The following is a 24774-nucleotide window of genomic DNA, read 5'->3' on the forward strand; positions in this document are numbered from 1 at the left end:
CTGATTGTTTAACAGGGTTTGTCTGAACATGCTATTTCTGCATGGGTTTCAGTCTGACAAAGTTCTGTGTCTGCATAGCTCTCAACTGTAGAGCTATCCACATAATGACCAAAGGTTTGCCTGTTATGTTTGTTTTTTTCCCCAGACAGGTGTTGTCCTTTGCAAATCAGTAGCATACTCTAGTAATTGCAATCAATAAATGCTAACATCCATTTGTGTTTCAGACTTTATATCTCTCAGAAAATATATGTTACAACAAACCATGTGACACCAGCAATTATCTCATTGTATAACTGCAATATTTCAAGTATGGCCATGTTTTATGCGTCTGTCCCAAATTATGGCAGGCTTTGTACAGATGCCATACAATAAGAGGTTGATAGGTAGGGTCTACCATTATTTTGTTCTGTCATTCCTGCTGAGGAGAAAGGTCAGACAACATGTGGGACTCTGTACATTCAAGAGGTTGGTGTATGGAGAATGCTCGTAGATGCCCTTGCAACATATTTTATGTGGAGGAGAGTAATAAGTGTTTTAAAACTAAGCTGTTAGAACATGTGAGACATATTACTGATGAGAAAGAAAACAGTTCTATAGCTGCACATTTTAATCATTTTCACCATGGGTGTAGTAGTCATGAAAGAACATGTGTTATGTACAGAATCAGTTTAAATTCTTAAATGTGGTACTTTATCCCCTAGGGGGTTAAATGAGTAGTGTAATCGAAGGCTGTGTATGTACATGCAATTAAGTGTAATGGGTTACAAGCTACTGCTTTACAAAAAGTATTTTTCTCAGTTTGATCAAACAGTCATAATAGAACAATTGTTATGTACAGAATCAATGTATGTTTTTAAATGGGATACATTATTCCCTAGGGGGTTGAATGAGGAGTGTAATTTGAAGCTGTGTATTTAAATGTACTTAAGTGTTAATTTCTTCTTCTAATTAAGGCAAGTATTTCTTGTAATGTGTTACTCCTTGATGGCTTTAGCAAAGACATTAGAGTAAAATGAACTTTTGTGAATTACTGTCTGTTTGAATTTTTGCTTACTATCTTCACTCATTGTAGTTGTTTTCCTAAGAAGTCATTGCATTTGTCTGGACATTGCGTATGGTCTATTATGATTTTGCAGCAGAATCCTGTTCACTTATTATTTGGACTGGGGGAGTAGATGTGAGTGTCACAGGTCCTTTTGTATCCAACTGTGCATGCTGCACCAGTTATGGGAGGTCTATCAGCAGTGTATGTTTGTATGGGCATTTAAAGACATATATGCATATATATATATATATATATATATATATATATATATATATATATATATGTGTGTGTGTGTGTGTGTGTGTGTGTGTGAGTGTGTATACACACATAAGTATTTCTTGATAATATATCTATATTGTTATACATATATATATGTATCTCCACACACATCTATCTATCTCTCTATATATGTAAATAGTTTTTTCATGTAAAGATTTGTAGATAACAATCATTCCTGATCGCACAATGTATCTTTCCTATTGTAGACTGACTGTACTGCATGATATGTTGGAAAAAAACATCCTACCATCTCATAGCTAAGATGGCCTACTGGTAAATTGCTGTGACTATGGTATATAGCATCCTGGGTTCAGGACTAACCATTACTAATTATTTTGTTGCTGGCCAGAAGAAGGGCTGCTGGATACAGAATGATTAAGGCACTTTTAAGCAGTTGTAAGCAGGTTTGCATGGGTTTGCACTGGGCTAAGTGGCGCAAAAACATGGTTAAACTAATAGACACTTAAACTGTATAGCCTTCTCTTAATTATGCTTACCAGTGCACAAATATGCTTAGCAGAGCTAACTACTGGTTATCATTCACATTTAAGCAATGTGTAAACCTGCTAAGCATAGTTCATCCCTGGTAACCATTGCTTACATTCCAGTCTCATAAAATAGCAGAGTAATGACATCATGTAATTAGTTTATTTAATGTCCTGTACATAACATGCTTTTATGTGCTCTCATTACAGTAGCAAGGGATGTGGCTATCCTGTACAGGACACTTGTGTATACATGGGTAGTATCACATGTTTTTTTTTTTTTTTTTTTACACGGGTAGTATCACATGTTATATGCACTCACATTTGCATGTTACACCAGCTACAATACACTGGTTGAAGAATATGATTCAACACATATTGTATTATGAAATTAGTACTTTTAACACTTATTTTCCATGTAAAATTAGAATGCCTATTGTAGTACTCCAACCATTCACCTCTGCATGCAGAGCTGGGACTCTGAGTACTACACTATCTTGTTCTTGCTGTTTCATCTGTATGTTTTTATGTATCTCCTATTGGATATTAATATGATATTATTATATTAACTGTAGAGTACTATGTTTTTTGGCCATGTCATTAAGGAGTGCTGTCATGTAGTAATGGCATACATTTCAGTTTTGGACTTCAATCCTTCAGGACATTCATCCTAATGCATAACATGTTTGCTGTCCATTTTCTCTCTGTCCTCTGTGCAGCTGTGCAGACATCAGGTATTGCTAAGGCCATGCAACTATGTAAGTGCCCACATAGTTTTGTGCTGTGGGCCTGGACACTGCTGCTAGCTCCAACAAATGGGACATCCTTCATGTGGGCCTTGGCCATTTTCCTTGCCTGTGTGAGGGACATTACAGAGGTGGTGGGCTACAGATTCACAGACAGTATGTGGGAATACTTCACAGGACAGGACATTTGGAGACAGCACAACAACATGGGGGACATATCTCCAGAATTGTGAACAGATTCTATGTCATCATCAGTGCTGTTATACACATGGTGGGTTGATAGATTGACAGGGCTTGTATGGACATGCATTTAGTGAGTGACTTCACGTCTGACAGTGATATGTCTCTGACATACCTCTCCACTGGCGTGCTGTCCACAGACTGGCCACATGTTTGCCTGTTATGTTTTGTCTGTTCCCGAGACAGTTGTTGTCCTTGGAAAATCAGTCAGAGACTCTGGAGAATGCAGTCAGTAAATACTAAAATCCATTGGTATTACTGACTTCATATTCTTCATAAAGGATATGTTACAACAAACTCAGTAACATCAGAAACTGTCTAAATTTCTGACAGCAGTATGCCCAGTCTACGCCTGTGTTTCTGCCTTTGTCCCCAAATGATGTCAGGCTTTGTCCAGATGTTATGCACTATGAGGCTCAGATGTATTTAGATCATTATTTCTTGCCTTCATTCCTCCTACCATCCCAGTGATGTAGTAGACCCATAGATATGTTGCAGGGAAGAGGCCATAGATATCAGTCCTGAGCCTGTACATTCTGAGGTGAACTGTACATTTGAAAGGTCTGTGTATGTCTGGCCATTGTTGACAGACTGTCATGATTTGTACACATGTCATGTGTACATGTTATTTGGGCTGTGTATGGCCGGAGGTAGATGTAAGTGTTATGGCTCCTTTTTTATCTGACTGTACATGCTGCTCCAGTGTCTGCTGGTCTATTGGCTGTATGCCTTTGTAGGGGCAGACTGAGATGTATCCTGTACCATAGTCAGGATTCAGACTACACTGAGAATTGGGCCACTATATGTAGGGGTAGTGTGTGACTGGAAAAACTATTATGTATATTTTCACACAGTCCCTACACTCTACTGTTCACCTGACCTACTGGTATGTGACTGTTGTGGAATTGGTTGTGGGTATGCACTTTCACACTGGTGTCTGATTTTTGGTGGTGTAACATCCCTGTAGTGCCTGACATCCCAAAGGGGGATGACAACGCATTCTCTGACATGGCTCTGACACCAGTCATTGGTCTAAGTGAGGCCTTTCTGTAGGATGTCAACATCACTTGGGCAGTTAATAGCTCCCAACTTGCAATCATCTGCAAACATTGTCAGCCAGAATCTCTTAATGTTGGCATGGACTTCAGAGAAGTTGATACCAAACAGAAGAGGACCCAGGATCAAACCCTGTGGAACTCCAATCGGGACTGGTTGGCAGTCTGACTTCAGGTCAGCTACTTTCACACTGTGGGTTCTATCTGTGAGACAGTTTGCAACACTACTGTTATAGGGGGTTGATGCATAGCTCAGTCAGTTTATCCATGATTCCTGAGTGGGGAGTGTATCAATGGGCTTGGCCAGATTGAGGTAGGCGGTATGAACCACCTTGCCTTCATCCACAGCTCTGATGACTGACTCAAAGAAGTCGACCAGTATGATGGAAGAGGCATGATCTACCCTTCACAAATGCAAATTGTGTGGGATCCTGAGTCTGAAGATTCCCTTATCCCTGTTTCTTAGGTCCATGATGCTGCATTCCATAGCTTTGCATGACAGCCTTGTCAAGCTAATGGGGCGATACTTCCCAGGGTCTACATCCACTCCTCCTTTGTGGAAAGGGATGACTGTAGCAGTGTAGTAGTGTGGTGAGCCAAATAACTGGGGGGGTCATAGGTCACATGCATGGATGTCAAAATGGGGGTCCCATACCCACCACCAACCCTACACAGCAGATCAACTTTAGAAAACCATACAGAAATGCCTGGCAAAGGCCCCCACATGGCGACATCCATGAAATCCACACCCACAGACCTTTACACAGTGTTATCACAGCAGGTCTGGCAGTATGGCTTTGACAGGTAAGAAGTCTGAAACTACAAATGTCTATGCCAGAACAATCTGACGTGTGGTTGATACTGTTATGCCTGTAGTCTGAAAGATAGGGCACACCACTATGCTAAATGAGACCAAAATGTTAAGCAAATATCAGCACAGTCTGTGCAGATGTGTATCATGTACAGTAGTGTCACTCCCCATAGTCCCATAGAATTCAGTAACATGTTCCTAGCCTTCAGCAGCATCCAGCTATCACCCAGAGTGATGGTGCAATCGTAACAGAAAGCAATTGTCAGTAACATCCACAGTCAGCATACTGGTGCCATCCCAGGGTGTCTCTTGCCGGCAGCCTGGGAACATATGATCATCAGAATGCACTGCCCTGCTACAGATGGCCTGCATCTGATACACCTGGCCTACAGGCCTTTGGCAAATGCCTATGCCTCACCCACAGTGCCCTTTAAGGAGTATCATGGGGTCCATAACACCAACATAACACAGTCTGCACAAGTCAAAGAAAGGTCATCCTGATAATTGCTAGGAGCAAACCTGCCAGCCTCAGGGAGCCAGAAATCTGGACAAAGCCATGAATAATGGGGTGATAAAGGTCCAAAGAGAAGGACATCTGTAAAATACTGCTCTAATAATGTTATAAAGTTGATGGAAAGATTTGTATTAGCATGGAATGTCTGATGGGTACGAAGACTGAAACTGCAATGTCAACTGTCAGTAATATCTGACTTCAACCCTGAGTGACTTGGAAAACACTTTTTCAGGAAAACCACACTTGTTTGGGTAACCAGCAAGATATATGAGTCATGGATGTGGACATTCTGTGATACTCTGCACAGTCCAGGACTAGGTGTTTAAACATGGGAATGCTCTCACTGCAGGCAGGCCTAACCCTGGAAGATGGTGACACGTCTGCATCCACAGAACCCTGGGCCATAGCCATGGGGAGTAACACACCCCTCCGTGATCACTCATCCTATGCAACATCCTGACCCCAACATGTGGCCATCCAAGCAAAATGAGGTGGGCCATACATGTGTGACAAACACACACCTCCAGGCTGGTCAAACAGTTTGACACACACAAGACCCTCCAAGTGCAGTCAACCATTGAGGAGAACCCAATGCAAAGTACTGGTAGCTATAGGTAAACATATCTGCCTAGGACACACACCTCCACATATCCTGTCCCCTACAAACTATTTGGAGTCTGCTTGTCCCCCTGATCCTGTCTGACTTATATTACCCAACTCTGGACTGGAAATCTGACCAGGCCAGAACATAAATGCACAGATATCCCACTATTGTAATATATTAACTACTTACTGGACCATTTCCACAGCACCAGCAGTCAATTACTTGTAGGCACACCCCTCAACAGGCTGGATTGTACAAGAATGCATGGCATTTGGCCCATAACCCTGATATGAGCATCATCCATCCTGTATTCCTCTGGTAAATCACTGTGATGAACTGAGGAGGTATGTCACGAAGTGCTGAAACAATACATGACAGTATCAAATGGCATGTATGACAATTGTCTGTTAAAACTAGCCCTGTAACCCTAGCAACCTATATATGGCATATATGACAGATGTCTGCTAAAACAAGCCCTGTAACCCTAGTAACCTATACATTACTGAGAAAAATTGTCACAATCACTGTATTGCCAATTGTCCCAACATTTTGATAGGCTATCTCTAGATATCCTGCACCAACAGGTTGAGAGGTATGGCTGTAGCACAAAACAAACTGGACTGGAGTACAACAATCCCTGGCATGTGTGATAACTGTGTAACACTATGGTACAAATAACTACTAAGGTAGGAGTTCTACTCTCACATTTGCAAGTGTGTGTGTAACTGTATTTGTTTGTAGAACAAAGCATTTTGATAGGTTTAACATCCACTGCCATACTTTATCAGTCCTGCTGATGTAATTTCCCATATCAGCACCTTTAGCCAACTCTCAGCCAGTAAGCTCTGTAGTGTGTGCAGTAACTGTTTAACACTTTGATTTAAATAACTAATTAAGTAGGGGTTCTACTTTCACATCTGGCATATGTCTGTTTGTAGGGCAAGGTATTTTGATAACTTTAACAGCCACTGCACTACTTTATCAGTCCTACTGATGTCATTCCCTTTATAGGTTCACACGTGTAGTAGGCTAATGGCCCAAGAGCCTTTACAAGTCTAGCACATAGAAAGGCCCTGCAATTGTGCCACCCGATGTTACTTCACAGTGCCTGTATCAAGTATAGCCACTGCAGTGTTCCTTGGGATGAACTGTCTATTACCCATCCACTCATCAAGATTTCTCTGGAACAGGGTCAGCTAGGTGCTCTGCATGACATGTATGGGAAATGTATTCCAGGGCATGTGCAGTCTCTTGATGAGGGACCTGTCCCACCAGCATGTTGTGGTGATTGTGGTACTGAGGTAGAAGTCTCTGCAGTGTGTGGTGTGGATGGTTTTATATGTAGCATTTCTAAAACATCTGGGTCAGATATGGCTTTGTAAGTCAAGCACAAATAACTGCTAAGTAGGTAATATGACACAGAGAATAGCTTGGGTCTTCTGAGTCTGTCTGTGCAGGATGTGTTTTTAATGCCTAGGAACCCTTTTGTGAGGTGCTTCTGTGGCCTCTCCAGCTGTAGGAGATGTCTAGTGAGGTACATGGCAAATGGGCCATAATACTTGAGGAGTGGTCTAATGAGGGAATAGTAGACAGAGATCATTAACTCTGTCTTCCTGGGTGCAAATTCCTTGCTAATGCAATGTGCCATGTAGAAGGACTTCCTGACCACAGTGGCAATGTCGTGCTTGAAGGATAAGTTGCTGTCATCCTGTGTCCCCAGATCTCTTATAATCCCTACAGTGTACATTGGGCTCCCATTGATGTGGTACTTACTGGGAACTGGGTGTTTTACCAAAGGATAATGATGCATTTTGTGGTGTTAAGGTTCTTGCCATGGTTTCCACACCACTCGTTAGTCTCACTGAAGCCTTTCTGTAGGATGTCTGCATTACTTGTGGAGTTCACGATAGCTCCCAGCTTGCAGTCCTCTGTGAACTTGGTCAGCCAGAGATCCTCTATGTTGGGCTGGACTTCTGAGAAGTAGATGCTGGACAGGACACTATCCAGTACTGATCCCTGTGGAACTCCACTCGTGACTGCTTGCTGGTCTGACTTGGAGTTTGCCACAGTCACACTGTGTGTTCTGTGAACCAATTTTCAGACAACCCACTGATATAGGGGTTGATGCCCAGTTTGTTGGGTTTATCAATAATTCCTGCTGAGGAATGGTATCAGAAGTCTTGGCCAGATTGAGGTAGGCTGTCTGCAATGCCTTACTGTCATACACAACCCTGGTGACTCACGCAAAGACGTCAACCAGGTTGAGCAGGCATGATTTGCCATTCACAAAGTCAAACTGTTTGGGGTCCAGAATTAGGAGATTGCCCATATCTTGGTCAATCAGGTCCCTGATGATGTGGTCCATACCTGTACATAGTAGACTTGTCAAGCTAAGGGCCCAATAATCCCCAGGGTCTGTAGATGCTACCCCTTTATCTAGTGGGATGACTGTAGCAGTGTGCCATTTTGGAGGACAAAGCCTGAGGAGAGGCTGTGACTGACCAGGGCACACATGTTTGGTGCCAAGTCTTTTTGTATGTCATGTAGAACACAGCCACAGATATGTTGGGGTCAAATAGAATCTGTATTCTTTCCTCTGGACAATGCAGAACTTACCTGGCCTACAGTAATGCTGGGTGCCTGGCATTCATCTGCCACTGTGATTGTCCCTGTGGGGAGGGGTAAAGCTGGCACTGAATGTGTTGGCAAGACTGTGGCCAATATCTTTTGTCTCAGGATAGGAATTAGCATTGTGCAGTAACTCACAGCTTTTCTGATTATTGCTGTGGAGGTTGTTGATATAACTATCAAAGGCTTTTGTGATTATTGTCACTGTCGGCTGCAATTCTGCCTTCCATGAGGGATCCCAAGTTATGTTTGAGGCTAATAAGGGGGTTCACCAGTCTTGGGACACCACCTTTTTCTGCAACAGTGTCCTCCTTCTGTTGTACACTTTAGTAATGGCTGAGGACTATCACATTGGCTTCCAGTGTTTTGAGGACAGAGTCTGGGTTCTATTGGCTATGACTAGTACCATGCATCCATGTAAATGTTTGTGCAGGGCATATGTGTATTATTCTACAGTTATGCAGCTATTTCCCATTGGCATGGGTGCAGTGAATTCATCCAACCCTGTTTTTCTGACTGCAAAGTCAGCTTTGGAGAGGTTTTGCAAGGTGGTTACCTTTGTGGTGCATATTGGTGAGATTTTGAGCTCCATGCTGATTACATCATGTTTGGATCTGATCAGTTAGGGATTGACAACTGTGGTCGAGCAACAGTCCCATATGTAAGTAAACTGCTGCTGTAGTTTTATTGGCCATTTTGGGTCAATTCCAAACTCCTTGATCCCCCTCTCTTAAAACCCGATTGCCTCATGGTTTTGGCGTCTTTTCAGACTTGTTGGCTGTTGGTGAAGCACCCACCAAGAGGAGAAAATGCTGAGAGAAGAAAGGAGCCACTTTTGAGATTTTAAGTATTTTCTTCAGATTATTTGTTAAGATTTCTGCATTGCAGCCTACTTTGTGGTGTTTTCCAGCTTGCTAAACTTGATATCTGTATTAGAAACTGTATTTAGAACACATCTACAGCCTGTTTACTGCATTTCCTGTGTTGCACTTATTTTAAAATCATTTTTTTCTTAAAACTTGCATTTTACCTGTCTCTGGCCTAGCACTCAAGTGTGGGGTCATTTATTGCACTGTTCTAAATTGTTGCTACTTGTGTATCTCTGCTATCTTTAAACAAAAAAAAAATCTTGCTTTTTTCCCACTTTCTGAAATTTAAAAAAGTTCAGTTACAGATTTGCTGTTCTGAACTGTTTGTAAGTTTCTTGGAGGCCATTGCTTGCTTGGGCTAAAGGGAAGTCTCTGTGTTCATCAGTGGCAGTGGTAAACACTGAACAGCCTGCCTGGCCCTGTGGGAGTGGTTACTGCCTAGAAACTGTAGTTTTATTGGCCATTTTGGGTCAATTCCAAACTCCTTGATCCCCCTCTCTTAAAACCCTCTTTTGCGCAGTTTTGCATGTTTTTGCACATAGCGCAGCATCAGACAGCGCCGCTTAATCAGGTTTAAACTATTCCCGGCTCCACAAAGTCTGCTCTTCACTTTTTCCCTTAGAACTGTTCCAAATCTCAAAGTAAGCACTCTATTTTCCTTCTAAAACCCAGCAGTAGCTAGGATAAGTGTCTTATAAGTAAGCACTAATAAACTGAAGCACTACATCCTCTTATACTCCCTTTAAGTACTTGGCTCCCTATTGGTCCTTTTTGATCAAGTCAAAAAGTAATTCTTTATACTTTTCTGGCATGTCCAAAAGTCAGCTTCAGGTTTACTCTCCAGTCCAGCTGGTGAATATGGGAATCTTGAGGCAATGTTACAACTGCCTTATGTACACAGACCACCCTCTCCTCTTCCCAACAAGCTCAAATATATGTGAGATGCAACTATATAGCCAAACTGGAGGCTGAACTCTCTCAACATAGTACTGGCACGGTCAGTCTGGAGGAGAAGGTAATCACACACTCCACAAATCCAGTCTCACATAGACCTATCACAACAACAAACCAAACACATAAACACACAAAAACATACTCTGAGGCTCTAAATAAAAATAAAATAAAAATCTGCCCAAGCAACAGAGACCTCCAAAGCAGACATCCAAGCAACCGCTACCCCACAAGAATACCCACGTATCACATACTTCACAAAGTCAGTGTGCCACAGAGTCACAGCCCTTAAGGCTAAACAACACACCTAATACACTTGTAATAGGTGACTCTATTGTCAGACACACTGACGTCCCTCTCTCCAGGCTGAACAAGGAGAAGGTCACTGTAAGCTGCCTGTCGGGTGCCAGGATCCACCACATAACACAAGCACTCAGGTCACTCCAAAGCAAGTACAAATATGACTCCATCATTGTCCATGCTGGTGTGAATGACCTGAGACATACCTCCCTGGATTACATGAAAAGAGACATAGAGGAGCTCTCTGATCATGTGGCCCAGGCCGGTATGACCCAGACCTTGAGTAGCATCTTACCCTCAACAAGAATGATACCACAGTATAAAGACAAAATGATCAATTTCAACAATTGGCTAAAGTATTGGTGTCACTCAAAGGGGATCCAGTGTCTGTCAGCTTGGGATGACATGCTTGGCAAGCCACGTTGCTTCACTAGGGACGGCTTGCACCTGTCACCCCTGGGTTTTCGAATACTGGCCAAGGCTCTTGCCACCCCCATAGTGCCTTTTTTAGGCAAGGCTCAAAAGACAAACCCACCTCCTTAGACAACACAAGGAAAAAGAAACTAAGGGTAATGCTGCTCAATGCCAGAAGTCTAAACCTCAAGATGCACACAATCGAGGCTCTCCTCAGTATGGTGAATATTGATATCTGTGCATTAACAGAAACCTGGTTCAAGGCTCCCGAGAGCACCCCAGCACTACCAGGCTATACCTCATACCATGCTTTTCGGCCCCAAAACTTGGACCGAACCACAAGAGGAGGGGGAGTATCCATATTCATCAAAGATACCCATACCTCCAGGCTAGTGGCACTGCACAAAGCATCTGAGACCATCCATATGCAACTAACAGTGGGTAAAACTGCCTTCCAGTTTGTAGCCTGCTATGGACCACCCTCCCAAACTCAGGAACCCCACTCGGCTTTCCTGAAGACACTGGAGAATATGAAGGTCTCTCCAAACACCATTATATTGGGTGACTTTAACTACCCAAACATAGACTGGGAGCACTACTCAAGCCCCAACACCCTAGCCCAATGGTTCCTAGAATTTATAAACTCAAATGCTATGGAACAACTGGTCACCACTCCCACAAGAGGGGAAAACATATTGGACCTGATCATCACCAACATGGGGACTCTATGTTCCATACCAGAGGTATACCTCTCATTGGTAAGATCTGACCATAAATTAATCACTATGGACATCCATATCCCATCCCCACCCCCAGCAAAGGAAACCACGGTTAAAAACTTCTCAAAAGCAAACTTCCCACTTCTCAAAACTGAGGTGGAATCCTTCAAAGCCCCAGGGCCAGTGGAAAATACGGCCCAAACCACACAATCCTTTACAAATGCATTCTATGGATACCTACAGGAATGCATGGATCATGCTATCCCAAATAAAACCAAGACACACTCCTCCAAGGGAAGGAGACTTATCTGATGGACCCCAGCCATAAATAAGCTGTACAACAGAAGGCGGAAGCTACTACATGATAGAGTAAAATCCCTGAAAGGGAAGGAAACTCTGATCAGTACTAGCAAGAAACTACGATCCCTCATAAAATCATCTAAGGCAAGCTTTGAAAGAAAAATTGCACAAGACGCTAAAGATAATCACAAGGCCTTCTTTAGTTATGTCAGAAACCTGGGTGGAAACTCCCAGATTTGCTCTGAGTTAGTGCAAAATGACAAAAAATACAATGAACCCACAGACATTGCCTACATCCTGGCAGACAGGTTCAGTGCAAACTTTTACCCCCCTCCCCCCAAATGAGCAAATGACTATCCCAACAGAGTGTAGCCTCCCTGACATCACAGATGCACAGGTGAGAGCTGCCCTCTCCAAAGCAAAAAACACAGCATCAATGGGACCGGACGGTGTCCCAGGCTGCATTTTACATGAGCTCCAAGAAGAACTGAACCCTCATTTAAAATCACTATTCAGTCTCAGCCTTACAACAGGATATGTACCCAAAGAATGGCGTACAGCAACAGTGGTCCCACCCCATACAGGTGGTGCCACAACAGACCCCAGAAACTGTTGCCCTATAAGCCTAAATAGCCTGGTCTGCAAAGCTATGGAGCGTATCATCATGGAACTCATAAACAAAGATGTTGGGAACCTCCAAACACTGGATCCTACCCAATTCAGCTTTGTTAAGGGCAGATCTTGCCTCTTGAACCTTGTTGATTTCTTTGAAACAGTCACCAAGGCCATAGATGAAGGGAAGGTAGTCCACACAGCCTACCTTGACCTTGCAAAAGCCTTCAACACAATACCCCACTCAGGCATCATAAATAAGCTCACCAACTTAAATATCAACCCCTGTGTCACAAGATGGGTTGCAAACTGGCTTAGGGATGGAACCCACATGGTCAGAATTGCAAGTGCCATGTCAGACTCTAAACCAGTTACAAGTGGCATCCCACAAGGCTCAGTCCTGGGACCTCTCTTGTTCGGTATATATTACTCTGAGGTACAGGCTAACACAGGAGGACTATAGCTGACAAAGTTTGCAGATGACTGCAAACTGGGGGCCATAATCGACTTGCCAGCTGACACAAGCATCCTCCAAAAAGGTCTCACAGAGACAGATAACTGGTGCCAGAGTCATGGCCTAAAGCTAAATGCCAAAAAGTGCATAGTCATCCCCTTTGGGAAAAACAAAGTGCCCACAAATTGCCACATAGGTAGTAATCGATTAAGTACGGAAGAAGTAATTAAGGATTTGGGGACCCAAGTAGATTGCAATCTCTCCTTTGACAATCACATTGCCAAAGTGGTTAGAAAGACATTCTATATAGCCCACCTTATCACGAAGGGGTTCACATCTAGATCAAGAGAGGTCATTGTGCCCCTCTACACATCACTCATCAGGCCCATAATTGAATACAATGCCCCATTTGGGATGTACCTTACCCGGCACCTGCTACAACTAGAACGACCCCAAAAGTACCTCACCAAGAGGATCAAGGGACTCAAACAGATGCCCTACGCAGTTAGGCTAAAGAAACTCCAGCTCTACTCAGTTGCTTACCACCTACTCAGAGGTACCTGTGCCTGACGTATAAAGCCATGTCCAACCCAGAATTAATGGACATGCTCCACCTCAAGAAATCCAAATCCATCAGAGCTACACGCTTCAGTGATTTAAACCTCAGCACAGAAATAAATAGAACATGCTGGAGGGACAGATTCATATCCCAGAGGCTCCCACGCACTCTGGAACAAAATCCCAATCCATGTTAGACAGAGCCCCTCAATGGCCTTCTTCAAGAAGAATCTTGACATTTGGATGGGAGATCGGAAATTTACCACTGGGATCTCTCCTGTGTCACTGCTAGACAGAGGCATGGTAAACTAACCTTAAATGGGCTATCTTCTGTGACCTACTATACAGAGGCACAGTCAACTAGTCTAAAAAGGGTGGTGAAAGCCAAACACACTCTGGCTAGGCTTGTAAATGCCCTAGGGCAAATAGCCTAGTATCAACCTATGAATCTATGAACAACACAGGTCAAGGTTATTGCATCCGCTACTGGGGGTCATTATGAGCCCATCTAAAGCATTGGAACTGATAAATTCCAGGAAGCATTGGGCCAGTGCACTGCTGCTTGACTACTTTCCCCAGGTGATGGAGGAGTAGTTGAAGTCTCCTACTATGTCATTGTTGGGTTGCACCTTCATAGATGCCAGGGTGCTGAGGAATATGCATTGACAGCCTAGGGGCATAGATGGGGACTGATAGCAGGCTATGGTGTGGATTGTACTATTACTCAAAGTCAGTTGTACTGGAAGTACCTCCGATGCATTATGCTGGAATACTAGTTTGGATGTGTGCATATCCATTATGAATATGGAGACACCACCTGTGGAGGTGTGGTCCATGTTTGGAGCTGACAACTGTGGAATGCGTCATAGCCTGTTAGTGTAGAGCTGCTGTCTGCTGCTGTGAACCACCTCTCTGTTACAGCACAAATGTCAATGTCCCCCCTCGGAGGAGTGCTTTGAGTGACTGCATATTGACATTTAGATGTCTACTTTTGAGCAGCATGCCCCTCAGATTGCATATATGGCTAGCTGTTACGGTGGTAATTTGATTTGAAACACTGCTTAATAAGGCATTATAGGAGGGACAAGACACTTACCCTGTACATGGAAACCCAGGGCTGACAGATTTAGGACATCTCTGGCAAGGCATTGAGGTCTGTCAATCATGTTATCCCAAGTAGAGAGATACTGGATCCCCTGAGAATGACACACAACATATAAAACAATGTTACAGTCAATTATCTGTTGATAGTACTGTAGCATCATTCTGGGTGATGGCAGTATACTGCTCAGGGCTACTGTCACACCTGCCTTGACCACATAATCTGAGTGTTCAACCATGTCTCTTGACATGTAGTCCAGGGAGGTGTGTCTCAGGTCATTCACACCCACATGGATGATGACAGAGTGATACTTGTAGTTGTTGTGGAGTGACCTGACTGGGTGTGTCATGTGGTGGATGTTGGCATGTGATAGACAGTTGGTTGTTACCTCCTCCATAATCAACTTAGTGATTGGGACATCTGTGTGCCACAGTACTGAGTCATGCATGATCACTGTATTGTGCAAGGTGGTTAGCCTTACAAGCTTAGGTTGAGGGTCACACTGTGTAGGTGATATATGTGTCCTTTGGCATGTGCTATGTTATGGTGTCTGAGTGGGTGTCTGTCTTGCTGGTCTGTGCTGTTTCTGTAAATATCCACTGAGTGCCTCTGTGAAGGTGGGTGTGCAACTTTACAGTGTATGTCAGGGCTGTCATAGTAGTTATTGTGGCGAGCTATGTGTTCCACATGGTGGGGTGCAGTTGTTAATCTTCTCCTCTTGACCAGCTAGTCCAGTCTTAGCTAGAGAGTGCATATTTCCACATTTAGTCAAATGGAGGTAACTCTCACTGGTCTGAGTGTTTGGAGTTTAGGGAAGAGGGTTGTCCATGTACATGAGGCAGTTGCAACAGGTGCTTCAGAATGGAGAAGTACACCAGGTTAATGGGTGAAAGCACAGAAAACTGCAGTTCAGTCATGCCAGGAGGGGTGGTCATGACTAGTAAGTACTGGGGCTAACTCCATGATGAATGAGTACTGCTGATGGCTCCCAGATGTGATACACTTATTGATACAATAACCTGATGACATGCAAAGCTATAATGCTATTTGAAGTGCAAGACAGAAAGAACTAGCAAGCTGTAAGGGAGAACCTGAAGGCAGACTTCCTGCCACCTGTAATACTTTACCTCAGCTGTGCAGTTATCAGCACCTTTGGCCAGTTATACACCCAGAAAGCTCTGTAGCATGTGCAGTAACTGTGTAACACTATAGTACAAATAACTGGATAGGTAGGAGTTCTACCTCAATACTGGCAAGTATGTGTGTTTGTGTGTGTGAGAATCATGTAGTGTGTGGGTTATACCATTTTTGACTTGTGTACCACCTTTTACACTTCCTCTCACTCCAGTTTAGTAGTCCTGTTGATGTCATTCACCTTAGAAGTACCTTTGGATGAGGTGAAATTGTACAAGCACCATGGCACGTCTGATAACTGAGTAGCATTGTCTAATCCCAATACTGGCAACTGTGTGTGTGCGTGTGTGCGTGTGCGCGTGTGTGTGTGTGTGTGTGTGTGTGTGTGTGTGTGTGTGTGTGTGTGTGCGTGTGTGTGTGTGTGTGTGTGCGTGTGTGTGCGTGTGTGTGTGTGTGTGTGTGTGTGTGTGTGTGTGTGTGTGTGTGTGTGTGTGTGTGTATGTTTGTGTGTGAGTGATACCATTTTTGACTTGTGTACCACCCTTTACTCTTCTCCCACCGTACTTTACTGCTATTGTTGTCATTAACCTTAGAAGTACCTTTGCACAAGATGAAATTGTGCAAGCTTTGTGGCATGTCTGCTAACTGCCTAATACCATAATGCAAATAACCAGATAGGCAGGAGTTCTAATCTCAATACTGGCAACTGTTTGTGTGTGTGTGTTTGTGTGTGTGTGTTTGTGTGAGAATCATGTACTGTGAAGGTTATATCATTTTGGGTTGTGTACCACCATACTTATCCTAATTTAGTAGTCCTGTTGATGTAATTCAACTTACAAGTACCTTTAGATAAGTTGAAATTGTGTAAGCTCTGTGGTGAGTCTGATAACTGTGTAACACTGTAGTAGACACAAATAGATAGAAGTTCTAATCTCAGTACTGGTGTGTGTGTGGAGCATATCTTGTGTGGCTGATACCATTTTGATGTGTGTACCATACATGGCAGGTGGCCCTTTCCTGATGCCATTACTTCATATAGTGTGGTAATGGCAACTGCCTCACATGCAGCATGCAAAACCATTGCACACGCCATTCCAGTGCTCTGTATAGATGTGTCTGGAACAACACATTTTGCTGGTGTCTGTCCAGAAATCTTGCACTGACAGGTTGTGAGGTATGCTACAGGAATGTTACATTCTCTTCAGATAGGCCCCTGTGGTGACTGCTTTGATGCAATCCAATTAACCCCATCACAAGTGAATATGCACATAAAGCAATATGGCTATTAGTCATAGTTATGTGCGAGGTAACTTGCATGCCCTCCACATGTCTGGGGTATTGCCAAAGCAGAACTGAACAATGTCATACTCACCAGCTTCAGGCTGCTGTCCCTTATGCAGACCAGAGTCACGTATGTAGTTGTGGGAGAGAGGTGTTGTCACAGACTCACATGCGTGCTTGGTAAAGGATGGATGCAGCATATCTGCACATTTATAGTACAACACCCAATACAACACAATGGGCTGTCCTTCACCATAGATTTGCACTTCTGTGCATTAGAAATCCCCATCCACAACTGCTATCTGACCTGGCACATGCATGTAGATACTGTACAGATACAAGTATGTTTCATAGATTCACATGTGTGCTTGGTAAAGGATGGATGCAGCATGTCTGCACCTTTACAGTACAACACTCAATACAACACAATTTTCTGTCCTTCACCATAGATTTGCACTTCTGTGCATTACAATTCCCAATTCACAACTGCTATCTGACCTGGCACATGCATGTAGATACTGTACAGATACAAGTATGTTTCATGCAGTAGTCTACTAATCCCCACTGGGACCTTACCTGCACGCTCCTTGTCCATTGTGTGGGTGCCACCCACCTCCAGAAAGTGGGCTTTGTACCCTGGTGTACTGTGATGGGTGGCACAAGCTTGGCAAGGAGCTCCTCATTTTTTGTGATTGGGGGCTATATGGCTGGGCCCCCACCTGTGGTTGTGGGGTCCCTGGCCACAGCAGCAGACTTTTGCCAGGCATGTCATATGAGGTTGGTGGCATTATGCCACACCTGCTCATATGTACATGTGTGTAGGCCCACCTTCTTTACCCTGGGGAAAGGGACATCCCACAGGGTGGTCCTCTCCTGAATATGTTGCTGGCTTTGGCTCAACAGTACTGTGTGGTTCTGTATTATGTCTTCCATTATCAGTTTGCATTCCGCTGGTGAAAAGGTTCCCCGCCGGTGATGTGACATTGCAACTGGTAGATACTAACAGGGAAACACATTGCAGGACCCCATACATTTGACAACATTATGTCCAGTACCTCTACATGTACCTTGAATACCCATAGCCAACACTCACAACCATACCAGCAGCCACCACTCACAACCACACCATACTCCTGTAATCTATCAGCATAGTATCAGCTTGCATTGTACTCCTGGTCCTGATGAGTCATATTGCCCGCAACAATGGCAAGTTGATTGCATAATCCATCATTCCTCATTCAGGACTGTGGAAATGGATGACATTAGCCATATTCCATGCTAATGGTGTGTGGATGTTGCTGTGGCTTGGTGTGACTATAGTGTGTAATGCAGCTGGGAGCACATGCCTCAGTTCATGCAGGATGCAGACAGGGACGATATGGTGTCCCATGGATACTTACATTTGTTGCCTTTCAGTAGGCAATATGTACCTGCTCACTGGTGATGAGGGGAAGGGTGTGGGTGCAGTACATATCCACCTATAGTGATGCTGAGCCAGGGGGTAATGTTTCCCCTAACCCGATCTGCAGCAGGTTGCCTGTAGCTATGTTGTGTGTGTGTGTGTATGTGTGTATGTGATCTGATTGGCCACCATTACAGGTTGGCTTGGTTTGTTGCCTCTGAGATTCCAGACATATGGAAAGATGGCCTTGTGACTGTCCTTGGTGGATGTCTCCAATTTGTACTCATAGTTGGCCTTACAGTAATCCATCTGTGACCTTATATGCTTGTTCATACAATGACTGACTTGATGCCAGGTTGATTCATGCCCCTACTTTGCCCTGTACAGCCACCATAGGGACCAAATCTGTGTTTTTTGTAATGCTGCTGTCCAGCAAAGGGGATTACTCTACTTTTGTGGAGGCAGGTATGACAAGTAAGGTATTGCTGAATCCATACATTCATGTATGTGTTCTAGTCAGTTGCTTGTAGAGGGTATGGCCACAAAGTCATAACACAGCTGGACACCTCTCCAATTTAGTAATGATAACCATGCTTATTGTACTAACCATGGCTGTGTCAGGGCAATGCAACAACCAGTAGCTGTAGAAATGTCATTCTTTTGGGTGCACAGTAACTATGATTACACACGTACAATATGAACAGCTTTTTTAACTGACATTTTGCATCCCATGTCTGTTTCCATGAGGTGGACATGTACACCTACTCATACTGAGATGTGCATAGGTAATACCTCACATACATGTCTGTTCTATGTCAGTATGGCACATCATATTCACATTCTTGCTGTGCAGTTATCCATCTCAACCTGTTACAGCGGGACATCTGTAGGATGCCATGCATACATGGGTGCAATGGGACAAAATCAGTGACAGTGTCTCAATATTGCTGTAACATACTTGAGTCATTCAATAGCACAGTAGCCTTTGCACTGACAGGTATCCTCTGGAGGATGTCCAACAGTCATATGGCAGGAAGAAAGGAGAAAGGCTAGAAAGTTGGTATTGATGGTAAGAATTGTTAATGTTGGCAGTTTGACTGGTATAGGGACCAGGCTAGCTGATATGATGGCCAGGGGATGAGTGATATATTGTGTGTGTGTGTGTGTGTGTGTGTGTGTGTGTGTGTGTGTGTGTGTGTGTGTGTGTGTGTGTGTGTGTGTGTGTGAGTGTAAGAGACCAAATGGAAGGGGATTATGGCTGGGTGTATGGTAGGTAGGTCACACCTGTGCTATAATGGTGTGGACTGGAGGCGGAAGGGGGTAGGGCTTCTGTTGAAGGAACATACTGCTAAGAGTGTTTTTGGAGGATGATATAAATGTCTGATAGAGTGATGTTTCTGAAGCTGTAAGCGGATGGTGTAATGATTACTGTTGTTAGTGCAAACGTTATGCAAGTTGGTTGTGCGATAGATGAGAAAGAGAAATGTGACGTCAGTTGGAAGACATGGTGATGACTGTACCCAATGGTGACAGACTGGTCATTGCAGCAGATGTCAATGGGCATGTTGGTGAAGGGAACAGAGGGGATGGGGAATTGATGAGTATGTATGGTGTTAAAAGGAATGGAGATGGTGAGATGGTAGTGGATTTTGCAAAAAGGATGGACATGGCTGTGGTGAATCCATACTATAACATGAGGGAGGAGCATAGGGTGACATACAAGAGTGGAATAAGAGGCACACAGGTGGAATATATCCAGTGTAGAAGGGCCAGTTTGAAGGAGATTAGAGACTGTAAAGTGGTGACAGGGGACAGTGTATTTAGGCAGCAGAGAATGTTGGTATGTAAGATGATATTGGTGATCAAGAAGAGGAGGAGTCTGGGGGCAGCTCCAAGGATCAAATGGGTGGTGTGATTGGAAAAGTGTGCTTGAGGAGGTGAAGAGTTGAGACAGGCCTGGGTGGCAGTGACAATCTAACAAATATCTGGTTAGGTACAGCAGAGCTGGTAAGGGAGACAGCTAGAAGGGTGCTTGGGTGACATGTGGCTAGAGGAAGCAGTACAAGGACACCTGTTGGTGGACTGAGAAAGTACTAGACAGAATACAGAGGCAGAGGTTGGGAAAAAAGGAGTGGAACTGTCAGAGAGATGAGGAAAGTAGGCAGGAGTATGAGGAGATGATGTGCATGGCAAAGAGAGAGGTGGCAAAGGCTGAGGATGGGCATATGAAGAGTTCTGTGACAGGTTGGACACTAAGGAGGGATGAAAGGAATTGTACCAATTGGCTAGACAGATGCACTGAGCTAGGAAAGATGTGCAGCAGATAAGGGTGATAAAGGATGATGAGGTATATGTACTCACAAGTGAGGAGAGTGTGTTGAGCACATGGACAGTGTACTTTGAGAGGCTGATGAATGAAGAGAATGAGACAGAGAAGGTTGGATGATGTGGGTATGGTGAATCAGGAAGTGCAATGGCTTAACAAGAATGATGTAAGGATAGCAATGAAGAAGATGAATACTGGCAAGCCTGCTGGTCCACATTACACACCTGTGGAAGCATTGGGTTGTTTAGGAAAAATGGCAGTGATGTGTTAGCCAGATTGTTTACTGATATCTTGGAAAGTGTCAGTCTTCATGATAAGTGGAGAGAAAGTGCTTGGCTATGGTGTTAAGAATAATGTTGATGTTTAGAGCTGTGATAACTATAGAGGGATAACATTAACCAGTCACACCATGAAGTTATGGGTAAGAGTAGTGGAAGCTAGGTTATGCAGGGGGGTGAGGAGTACTGGTCAGCAGTATGGTTTCATGTGTGGAAAGGGCACTACCAATGTGATGTTTGCTCTGAGACTGTTACTGGTGGAATACAGAGAAGATCAAGAGTTGCTCTGTGTCTCTGGACTTACAGAAAGCAGATGACATGGTGCCTAGATAGGAGTTGTGGTATTTTATGATGAAGTCGTAAGTGGAAGACATATATGTATGAGTGGTACAGGAGCCATGCAAGGATGGTGTGACAGCATTGAGGTCTGCATTGGGATTGATGGATGTATTTAAGGTGGAGATGGGATGTCATCAGGGATCAGCTGTGAGGCCTTTCTGATTTGCAATGGTGATGGACAGGTTGACAGACAAGATCATATGGGAGTCCCCGTTGACTATGTTATTTGTAGATGACATTGTGATCTGTACAGAGAGTAGGGAACAGCTTTTTGTGACCCTGGAGAGGTCGACATATGCTCTAGAGAGGAGAGGAATAAAGGTCAGTAGCACTAGGACAGAATATCTGTGTGTGAATGACAAGGAAGATAGCGGAATGTTGACGGTGCATGGAGTACAGTTGGCAAAGGTGGATGTGTTCAAATGATTGGGATCAACATTTCAGAGTAATGAGGACTATGGAGGACAGGTGAATAAGAGAGTACAGGCAGGATGGAGAGGGTGGAGAAGAGTGTCAGGAGTGATTTGTGACAGAGGAGTACCAGTAAACATGATATGTATGATCTATAAGAAGGTAGTGAGACCACCTATGTTATATTAGTTGGAGACAGTGGCATTTACAAAATGGCAGGAGCCAGAGCTGCACATGGCAGAGTTACAGATGTTATGATTTGCACTGTATGTGACATGGGTGCAATGTGTATATGACAGGCTCAGGCCATGTTGGACGGCTATGAGACAAAGTTGGAGAGGCAGCATTACATCCATTTGGACATGTGCTGAGGAGGTGCTGAGTGTATTGTGAAAAGAAGAAAATGAAGTAGACAAAACCAGACTGGCAGATGAAAGGTTTATTAAGCTCTAAAGACAAAAAAAACTAAGCGCTTTCGTTTGTACTAAGTGACAAACTTCCTCTGAAAAATAATGGCAATTGATCCTCGACAAAATGGAATTAAAATGGCAAATTTGCCTGGGTGCGCATTCATGGCCAGTTTTGAATGGTATGTTATCCTTAGGTAGTGTCTTGAAATTAAAGGCTTTGGAACGTTAGTGTCTAAGTTTAATATTTAGCTTTAATGCACCTTTAAATATGTATTTTTTCAAATTCATTAAGCAAGGTTAGGGTGATTTTAGGATATACATAAATATATTTTTAGTGTATTTCTATGGTCATAATTAAGTATTTATTTTATTTTAGGTTATATTTTATATATATATATATATATATATATATATATATATATATATATATATACATATATATATATATATATGTATATATTCTATATTTTATTGTAGTTACCATTGCATTTTGCCTGTGTTTGATATAGTGCTAGTGAAACAGGGGGTGTCTCACTGTGATTCATAGGGAGACGGGCGAATGGGAGTGTAATTTAAATCTCACTATGGTTTTTAAATGAGAAGGAAGTAATGTTATTTGTCAGAGGAAGTTTGTCACTTAGTATAAATGAAAGTGCTTACTTTTCATGGGCATACACTTAAGATTTTTTGATTTATACGCTGTTATCCAGTTGTCTTTAGAGCTTAATAAACCTTTCATCTGCCAGTCCGGTTTCGTCTACTTGGTTTTCTTGGTTTCCTGTTTTTTCATGGCTCTCATTGTTTGGCTTTATTGGGAAAAGGATGATAAGGATGTAGCTGCCAAGTAAGAGGAAGAGAGGAAGGCCTCAGATAAGGTTTCTGGATGTGGTGGGAGAGGACATGCAGGTGGTTGGTGTGAGACAGCAAGATTCAGAGGACAGGCAGAAATGGCAACAGATGAGCCACTGTGGCAATTCTGAATGGAAAAAGCCAGAGGAGAATGAAGGGGGATGTTGTAATGTCAGTCTTCACAGATATGGCAAAGATTTCACAGACATTACATAACTCTATGGGTAAATGACTACAAATATGAAGCACACATATGGTCAGTGTGCAGAACACTGGACAGTTGAATGATATGAGCTCAGTATATAACATGCAGCTCAACACACATATCTGCAGCAGTACTTTACTATGCAAATGCCATTTATAGGTGTCTCACATTTCCAAGACAAACAAGTATATCCTAGTTGTATTCACAAGTAAGATATGGATATGTACAACATCCCAGTAGCTGGCCTAGCATTGTCAAAATCAGTATTGTTCAACACACACTCCTTACCTATGATCTATGTCACTGCAGACAGCTCCAGATCCTATGGCCATAAGTTCTGATCAGCCGTATATTAGTACTGCAAGCTTTGTTGAGACATATATGCTAAACTTCATCTTTCCCATTCTGACACACCCCTCACTACAGTCCATTACATGTTTACTTGTTCGACATATCTGTCTTAGTATTTTTCCAAGTGTAGATGGTTATATACACTGTTATTTGTTTTCTTTTCCTCAGTTTCTGACTCTCCCTCTCCAACTCATGTAGGGTGTACATCTGTTTTGCATAGGCAGCAGCTTGCCTTTTGTAGGTAATGCTCATGAGCAGCTGATGGCCTGTGTACCAGTTATTGTCCCCCACTTACTAACTGCATGCACAACAGCTGTGTCATTATTCCTATAGACAATGGCATGGCAACACACTGCTATAATTGGGTACGTCATGTGGATGTAGCCCCTTTACCTTGCCTGAGAGGGGGCCTTCATGGAGGTGTGTGTACAACAGCATCATAAAGGGCATGTCATGTTACTCACTATTCACGTACTTTGGAAACTCACTATGAGCTCTGTGACTCCTGTGATGACTGCATAATACTGTACTACCACTAACTAGATGAGTAGGGATTTCAAACCCAACACTGGCAATTTTGATTGTGTGTGTCTGTGTCTATGCACAGTATTCTATGCATGTTGGATGAACACAATACCCTCTGTGTGTCTGGAAATTACAAATCTTAGGTGTGTTCTACCCACTACACTTACTATAGTCCACTGTAGAAGAGGTGCTGATGTCAGCCACCATACATTTTCTTGTATACATCCCTCAGCCCTATAAGCTACATAGCACATGCTGGATATGACACACTCAATGTGTTACCACACTGCCATACCCCTTGTAGTCTGCATGGACACATCCTGCTGATACACAGACACTTAGAAGACAAACAGAATACATTATTGAGACCACATGCAGTCATTGTTAATAACAATAATGTATCATGGCTGACAGCTACACACTCTGATGTGTAACCATTAAGCATACTGCTGGCTGTCAACATTGCACAGCATTACATTGCTAAATTGTACTAAGTTCTAATTTCACCCTGTGCATCAGAACCATATTAGCATGTCCCCTGCATCAATGGTATGAATGTCAGGGATGTGGCACAGGT

Source organism: Protopterus annectens, chromosome 9.part0 (genome assembly GCF_019279795.1).
Source record: "Protopterus annectens isolate FY-2018-M chromosome 9.part0, PAN1.0, whole genome shotgun sequence".
NCBI classification, from domain to species: domain Eukaryota; kingdom Metazoa; phylum Chordata; order Ceratodontiformes; family Protopteridae; genus Protopterus; species Protopterus annectens.